Genomic DNA, 8,971 nt, shown 5'->3' with positions numbered 1-8,971 from the left:
AATGCTCCTTCTCCATCTCCGGAACAGCGAGCTTCACACCGTGTACAAACTTCTCTTTTTGGGGCTCCCACAAACTCCAAGAGCTCACCAAGAACCTTCTGATCACCAAGACCGTTTAGGTGCCGTCAAACACCAAGAGTAACAAGCTCCTAAGCCTTCACTTGACCTACACTCAGTTGGCCCTAGCTCAAGCACACTTGCTACACTTGCAAAGGTTGAATTCTTCAAGTGTTGAACACTATCAAGCTCTAGATCATCACTCTTTTGCTCAATGCACTCTCTCTTCTTCTCAAGGGTGGCCTCAGGTATTCAATGCATCAAAGGCAGTTCAAATGAGCCAGGGGGTGCCCTTATATAGAGTGGAGAGGGTCACATAGCCATTGGAAGTCCACTGCAGAAAAATCGTGACCATCGGAAGAACCGACGGATTAGAAGTGAAGGGCATCGGTTCAACCGGTCTCTCTGTGTCCAAATAGTAGCCGTTGGGAGTTCTGACACAGTATCCAGGCTTGCGTTATTGCACCGGTACATGCTCCGAAGAGGCATCGGTTCAACCGATGCTGAAGTGGTTCACTGATCAACTCAAACAAGCTCTCTGGAACATAGTACATCAAATGCACCGATGGTAGTTTTTGAAGCGTCAGATCAACCGGTGCTGAAGGCGAGTTGAGGTCCACCAAACATGCTCTCTGGAACAAAGTACATCTAATACACCGGTGCTTTGCTTGGGACCATCGGTTCAACCGGTGATATAGAGTGACTTGACTTGATTTCAGCTTGCATCTAGAGGAGATAGGCCGACAGGGGCGTCGGAACTTCCGCCAAGCGTCGGATGCACCGATGCTAAGGCATCAGTTAAACCGGTGCTGCAGTTTTTCTTGATTTTCAGCTGAATTGACTTGGAGTTGAATGTTACTTTAATTGTTTCTTCTTCCAAGTATTTTGTTGACTTCTTTTGACTATCTTGAGCTATTTTTGAGCGAGTGTGCTAGATCTCTAAGGCCAACTCAATTTTGGTCAAGCTACTAACTCACGAACCCCTCTTAATAGTACGGTCAAGAACTAGAAACTATAAAACCTAGCTAAATCAAGTGTCCTTCATCTCCTTTGTGACACTTGAGACTAGAAAGGTCCTTAATTTTTGAAATTTAGTCCTTCGCACGCATGATTGTTTTGAATTGAGGGGTCTCCTTTCACATTTCATATGGGACTAATCCAATCATTGATTTTTCCTTCAAAACACACGTTAGTCGCATACGGTTGTCATTAATCATCGAAACTTACCATTAGCATCTATCGGCCTAGATGCGCTTCAATCTCCCCCTTTTTGGTGATTGATGACAATACAAAGTAGATAAACAAAGATATGAAATTGAAAGCGATAAACAGGCATGCATTACTGAAATAAAACACATGTAGAGACATGTCAACACAGAGCATACACAATATCCAAATAACATGTCCATACATAAAATCCATGAAGATCCAAAACACGCCACAAACCACCAAAGCTCCCCCTATCTCTACTCCCCCTATCTATCTCCCCCTTTGGCAACAAAGCACCAAAAAGAAAGGTGATCTAGTCCTGGGCTGGAGAAGGCGGAGTCTACATGCTGGGTCCAGTGGAGAACTGCGTGGCTGAGTCTTCGGCGTCGTCGTCTGTCCAGTCTTCGTCAGCTGAAGAGGACTTCTACGTGACCGGAGTCGTCAGAGCAGCAGAAGTAGCCGGAGTGGAAGTAGCAGCTGGCTCGGTGATGACCGTGGAGTCCGTCGGAGGGGCAGACATTACGGGAGTCGTGTTTGGCTGAGTGGGGCGAACAGCGGAGGGACGGAGCACCTCAGGCTGTGAGGGTGACTCAAAGGTGAGCGACTGAGCTGATGGGTGCTGAAGCTGATGCAGACCCTACTGCTGCCTAAGGAACTCTGCACGCTGCTCGGCTGTCCAGACACTCGGCTGAGGAGCAAGAGTAGGAGAAGGAGTTGGGCTGGCAAACACCCCGGTCTGAAGAAGAGGTGACATCGGGAAAGACGCCAAGGGTGTTTGTACAAAGCCTTCAGCAGGTGGAGCAGGAGCAGTGGGGTCGAACTGGAGCTGCTGGGGTGTAGGGAGCTGAGGTTCAGGCAGACCAGTGTGACGATAGAGCTGACCGAAGCATCCCTTGAAGAATGTGAACATCTACTGCTGAATCTGGGACTGCTGCTGGAGCTGGATCCTCATGGCCTCCTGCTGCTGGTGTATCCCTTCAAGCACAAGTGTCTGGGCCTCCCGCTGGTGAGCCTGCTCGGCTTGCATGCTTTGCTGAGCTGCAGCAAATCGATCCTGCTGATCAGTGAGCTTCTGAAGAATAGCAGCGAGTGAATCAGGCTGAGTGACCTGAGCTGCTGAAACAGGAGGAGCAGGGGCTCTGGCTGCACCGGAAGATCCTGCCTCATCATCGTGAGCACCTTGGGGGATGGTAATAGTGGGAATGTAATCCTCGTCATCCTCCGAGTCCTCTGAGTCTGTGGCCAGGTAGTGCGGGATCTGTGCCTCTGCTGCTGCAAGTGAAGCATCCTCAGCTGCCGTGGGATCATCTGCAACTCTGTCCTCAGCCAAGGCACACTCATCCAGAACCTGTTGTGCTCTGCGCTGGCCTCTCGGGCCGCGACGTCCGTCACAAGGAGTAGTAGGTGAGTAACCTGTGAAATACGTCCTCGACTGTGCCAACGTATCCATATGGGCATTCTGTCCAAGCTGGGCAAGAATCTAGTAGATCCAGTGAGCAAAGGGGTGGTGACGGTGAACTATCATCCCATCCATGATCATGTCCTCTAGCTCGCAGATGAAGAAGTCGACAAGGTCAAAGTCTCGACCTGTCATGATGTACAATAGTAGCCACTGCTGCAGAGCTGTGATCCCCTCATTGTAGCCTATCCTGAATAGCAGACTCTTCCTCAGAGCAAGATGGACAGTGTGTGCCACAGGAGTCAGCCTGTCCGGAGTCCTAGGAGTGCCAGGCAGGAAGGGCTGCTGAAAGAGAACGCTGACCTCCTCATCAGATGGGAAGTGAGCCTCGTGAGGACGACGAGGAGGCACCATGTTGCCATAAGCCTGATAGTGCAAGAAATGTGGCTCCTCGGCAATGTGAACTCCAAGGAGAGTGGCCAATCTCGCATGAGTCAACCGATAGTGCCTCTCCTGAAATATGAAATCGATGAACTGGCTGTCCTCCTCGACAAATAGGGTGGCGTAGAAAACACAAAACCACTCTCTGATGTATCTAGACCTCTCACTGAGCAGAGCTGGCAGTCCATCAAATCGAACGGGAGTACTAGAACTCCTTTGGCTGCCACACGAAGAGCGACCCAGTGGACCATCTTGTGCTCACTAATCTTATTATCCATCTGGCAGTAGGCGTGGTAAAACATCTCCTGGAGTAGAGTGTGAAACCTGCGATCTACTCCAACATCCCTCTGCTCAGGAAACTAATACTCCGGGGTGACATATCTCAATCTCTTCACTTGGGGCCCTGGTATCCCCCTGAGATCCAACAACTCAACCTTGGGAAGCTCCTCTCCACTGTCCTGACCGCCTGCCTCGGTGCCACTGTCGGTGTGCTGCTGCTGGGCATGGCCCGCTCCCTGCTGAGTACCACCACCTCAAGTCCGTGGTCCAGAGCGGGACTAAGGTGAGGTCTGAGCTGTCTCTGGCTGACGCGTACGCCCTGAGCGACGTAACCGCTGCTGTGGCTCCCCGTAAGCCTGAGGATCCCTGATCCGAAGCGAACCCTGTCTGTCCGCTGCATCTGCAACTACCTGAGCTCGCTCTCTCTCATGATCCTCACGATTGCGCTTCTTCCTCTACTGTACCACTTGCTTGCCCTTACCCTTCTTGTCACCTGCCATCTGTCAAAGAGAGTCGGTGGGAGATAGTAGAATTTAGACAGGGAATTATGCATATACAAGATATCCACTAAAGGTAAGATTGTCCTTAAGAAAAGCATGGATTTGATTTGAGCCTATGACATGAATTCTAGTGGATAACTACCAACATATCACACTGAAAGGGATTTTGTAGTGTCAAGCATGAGTGTGATTTGTGCAAGGCAAGTTATATATGTGAACATGTGTGTAACTGATGTGAAAAACAGAGACACGACACATGTCGAGGAGGTTAAGTTCATACCCTGACAGATCAAGCGAGGAAGAATCGACGAAAACGACACAAATTGTCTTAGAGACAATCTGTCGAACACCTTGAGCGCAGATGAGCACAAGGCGGGAGAGGCATGGTGAGCTTGGTTCCTTGCACGTGTGGAGATCAAGAGGAAGATGGAGGTGCACAGCGTGTGGAGGAGGCGTGGTGGCTCGGCTAGCGGCTGTGGACGGCGGCTCGTGGGTGGCTGTGTGGAGCGCGGGCACGAGGAAAGCAAGGTGCAGCGCGGCGCGAGGCGAGTGTGTGGCGGCGGAGCAGAGCTTTGGCGGCAGCAGAATAGCGGCGTGTGGGCAGCGGCGCAGTGGAGCACAGGCGAGGGGTGCGGCGGCGTTTTGGATGCGGGAGCGGCGGTTCGCGTGGAGAAGAAAGAGCCGGGAGACTGACGCGCGGGGCCCGCGGGCGGGATAAGTGAAACAGGACGAGCGGGCCCGCCAACCCTAAAGCATCGGAAGGACCGAAGGTATCTTCTCAAGGGTGGCCTCAGGTATTCAATGCGTCAAAGACAGTTCAAATGAGCCAGGGGGTGCCCTTATATAGAGTGGAGAGGGTCACATAGCCGTTGAAAGTCCACTGCAGAAAAATCGTGATCATCGGAAGAATCGACGGATTAGAAGTTGAGGGCGTCGGTTCAACCGGTCTCTCTGTGTCCAAATAGTAGCCGTTGGGGGTTCTGACACAGTATCTAGGCTTGTGTCATTGCACCGGTGCATGCTCCGAAGAGGCATCGGTTCAACCGGTGCTGAAGAGGTTCACTGATCAACTCAGACAAGCTCTCTGGAACATAGTACATCGAATGCACCGATGGTAGTTTTTGAAGCGTCGGATCAACCGGTGCTGAAGGCGAGTTGAGGTCCACCAAACATGCTCTCTAGAACAAAGTACATCTAATACACTAGTGCTTTGCTTGGGACCATCGGTTCAACTGGTGATATAGAGTGAATTGACTTAATTTCAGCTTGCATCCAGAGGAGATAGGCCGACAGGGGCATCGGAACTTCCGCCAAGCGTCGGACGCACCGATGCTAAGGCATCGGTTAAACCGATATTGCAGTTTTTCTTGATTTTCAGCTGAATTGACTTGGAGTTGAATGTTACTTCTATTGTTTCTTCTTCCAAGTGTTTTGTTGACTTCTTTTGACTATCTTGAGCTGTTTTTGAGCGAGTGTGCTAGATCTCTAAGGCCAACTCAATTTTGGTCAAGCTACTAACTCACGAACCCCTCTTAATAGTACGGTCAAGAACTAGAAACTATAAAATCTAGCTAAATCAAGTGTCCTTCGTCTCCTTGTGACACTTGAGACTAGAAAGGTCCTTAATTTTTGAAATTTAGTCCTTCGCACGCATGATTGTTTTGAATTGAGGGGTCTCCTTTCATATTTCATATGGGACTAACCCAATTATTGATTTTTCCTTCAAAACACTCGTTAGTCTCATACGGTTGTCATTAATCACCGAAACTTACCATTAGCATCTATCGACCTAGATGCGCTTCATGTATGTATAAATAACGGAAGCAATCAAACAAATCGATAGATCTCGATTAGTGTTTGGACGAGAAATGCAGCAAGCTTTCCCTAATAAAAAAATAGCCCTACATCTGATCCCAAGTCGTTTTTCCCTTTTTGTTTCTGAAGGAATGCCCTGAGTCGTCCCTGAGAATGATATAGCAAACTGAGAACTATTGAATTTATGCTTTTATGGCACGTGCATGCATATACTCTTGTGCTGCATCAATTGAATTCGATGTACTAGTTGCACTGCACATCTCAATACAAGTGATGAATTTACATGTATTATCTATCTATATAACCTGCTTTGATGCAAATATCATTTGGTCACTTTTCAAAGATAGGCCATAAAAATTTTTGGGTGTGAAAACACGGGCGATTTCCCCCCCTTTTTTTCATACCCAACCATTTGATTTAGCTCTTGTTCTTAATTAGCTATTAAATACAACATAGGTGCTCAAAGTTTTAGCTAGTAAATATCAACTAGGAGCTTACATTTGGCCCACCTTTGTGGAAAGCAATGAGAAACAGGTTCATTATCTCTCATTTAACAAAAATATCATGGTTCAATCATTTTTGCACTATATATGCAGGACACTTTCTATTTCATTAGCTTCCCCTACAACTTTTTTGTGGGACAGTGCCGAGTACAACTTTACCTCAAACTAAGCGAACTTTTCGTCCCTAGCTAATAGTACGTTTATAAACTGATCATGGGCTGCTCATTTGCCCATAAAACTGACTGTGGGCATTACAAAAGATTGGATGCATTCTCTGCCTCCCATTCTGGGATGCTTATTTTCTGTTACAGATTAAATTAACACCATCAGTAAGGTTATCGAGCTAGCCTTCTTTTCCTCTTTACAAGGGACTAAGGGAATGAGGCCAGCCTTTAATTAGGTCAATATATTGTCTTCGCGTGATAGACACTGAAAGCTCCAAAATGTTTGCGAAAGAAAAGTGAAAGAGAAAAGGACTAATAATTAATACGTAAAGAAGATAAAGAGTGCCATGTTCACATCACAAGGATAAAAGAAAATAAAGAGTGCTTATATCCTATTTAGTGCGCACAAGATCGTGGTCCGGGGAAACATGGTAGCAGTGAAAGTGACCATTCACAGAGATCTTGTAAGCAAAAGTTCTTTACAGGAAATAAATTAAATCTGGGATCCTGTTGCGGTTTTGGTAAATAAACCTAGTTACTGTAAATAAACTACAGCGTGTTCGCAAAAGAACAAAGGTGTGGACTCTACCGACAGAAAGTTCCTTTTCCTGTGACCATTTGATTAGCTATGCGTGTTCATCGCTAGCTAAACCAGAATATTCGCTCCCCATCAGTGTCATAAGAATCTTCTGACGAAGCATCTGTTGCTGGAAACTCTGGAATGATCATCATTTAATAAGCTGGTTAATTTTCTTTTGTTTGAAGGAAGATTCTTTTAGTCATGATGACTCGCCAAACTACTATAGTGAACCTATACCGGCATAGTATAGTATTCATTATTCAACTGAATAAAAAGGAGGAAATAAAAGATTTGAGGCCTTGGGCGTGGAATCGGTCTCAACCATACAAACACTTGGACGGTGTATGTTAGTCTATACATATGTAGCCTTTTGACTGCTTGTATTGATCAACGATTCCGTAATCATAATGGCAACATTTTCCCAGGGAGTTATAGTTTTCCTTTAAAGTGTCGTTCTACAGTTTTGTCAGACATCCTGAAGTGATTCCTTTTGTTTTTTTTTGTTTTTTTGCATTTTCTTCATTATCACAGCATGCAACCAATCGGCAGATAAAATAGAGAAAAAGATAAATAAAAAGACACTTGATAAACAGTCAGTGTCATCGTGTACATCACGTATAGCCTTTCACTAAGTCATCACAATTTTTTTTGGCGAAGATGACCTCCACCTCCAAATGCTTGGCTTGTATTCCTCTTTTTGCAACAATCTCTCTAGCTACAACCTCAGCCAATAGTTTTCTGTTAACAATGCCTGAATAAGAGCTGAAATATTTTTTTTTTTAAAATATCTTTATCGCATTGCCATATAACCCAACACTGAGCAGCCACCGGACCAAAATCCTTTTCATTTTTCTCGCACATGCTATGTTGATATGTTAATTGTGTAACCATGCATATTATCATCGACCCTACCGATAAGCAAGCAAACCTGGAAAACAAAACCACAATTATTTAATAATCAAAGGAAATTTTGAAGACATATTCTTTTTGGCCTATATTTACTATGTTTGAGTTGGGAGAAGTCCAAACTTGCTTCACATTCTTAACGGACTCTTCATGATCACCAGCCAAACCTTGTTGAAGGATTAATGATAACATTATACGCACAACCAAATACTCCCTTTGTTTCAAATTATAAATTATTTTAACTTTTTTAATTTGGATACATAGTTTTTACTATGTATAAGCCAATGTATACTTAGGTTTATAGCAAGAATAATGTACCTAGAAAATAAAAAAGAATCTATCATTTGGGACGGAGGGATGCTGACATCAAATTTGAAGCAGCTTGGTATAAAAAAAATTGTGCTGTATATAATACATGACTAATTGGTGGTGATATATAATAATTTAATCAATTTACAAAATACAATCCTAGATATTGACCACATTTGGACAAGACGAAACATGATAGAAAAGAATAATTAAGGCACGTGCAACATAAAAAGAACTAATGATGAAATTAAATGAAGGTGCATGGATAGGTACATGGTCAATCAAGCCCTTGTTCGCCCAATTGTGGCATATGTGAAGGACGCGTCTACAAACAACTTACATTATTATCATGATGTTATGCATGCAAAGGAGATGAAATTTCAGTGGTCCAGACCACATCTAGCTACCAGCTTTCCTAAAGAGAGCCATTTGAAACCACTCTTTGCTACCGCGAGTCCCATTTGTCATCAACGGCTTTAGTTTGCCGCCAATAATAATGTTAGGAGCCAGACACACGGGTCTCCAGATGTTCATCAGAGGCTACCGTGACTACTGGGGAAATGGATTATTTGAACATTGCTGGGACTTTAAGCTGAAACTTCTCCCACAACTACTGTTTCACAATGTGTGGCTAAAATTAACGTATAATGGTTTTTGTAAACATGTTTCATTTGATAAATAAACAAGTGTTTTGCCGCCACTTAGCTTCATTTGATCAGAGGAAACTTTTATATATAAAAAATAATTTTCAAAAAATAATGGTGAAATAAAAATGTTTAAAGTAGACAGATTTCACGACTTCGATATTT

This window comes from Panicum virgatum, chromosome 3K (assembly GCF_016808335.1).
Source record: "Panicum virgatum strain AP13 chromosome 3K, P.virgatum_v5, whole genome shotgun sequence".
Classification (NCBI taxonomy): Eukaryota; Viridiplantae; Streptophyta; class Magnoliopsida; order Poales; family Poaceae; genus Panicum; species Panicum virgatum.
The sequence above is the reverse complement of the archived record's forward strand: the minus strand, read 5'-3'. Positions refer to the sequence as shown.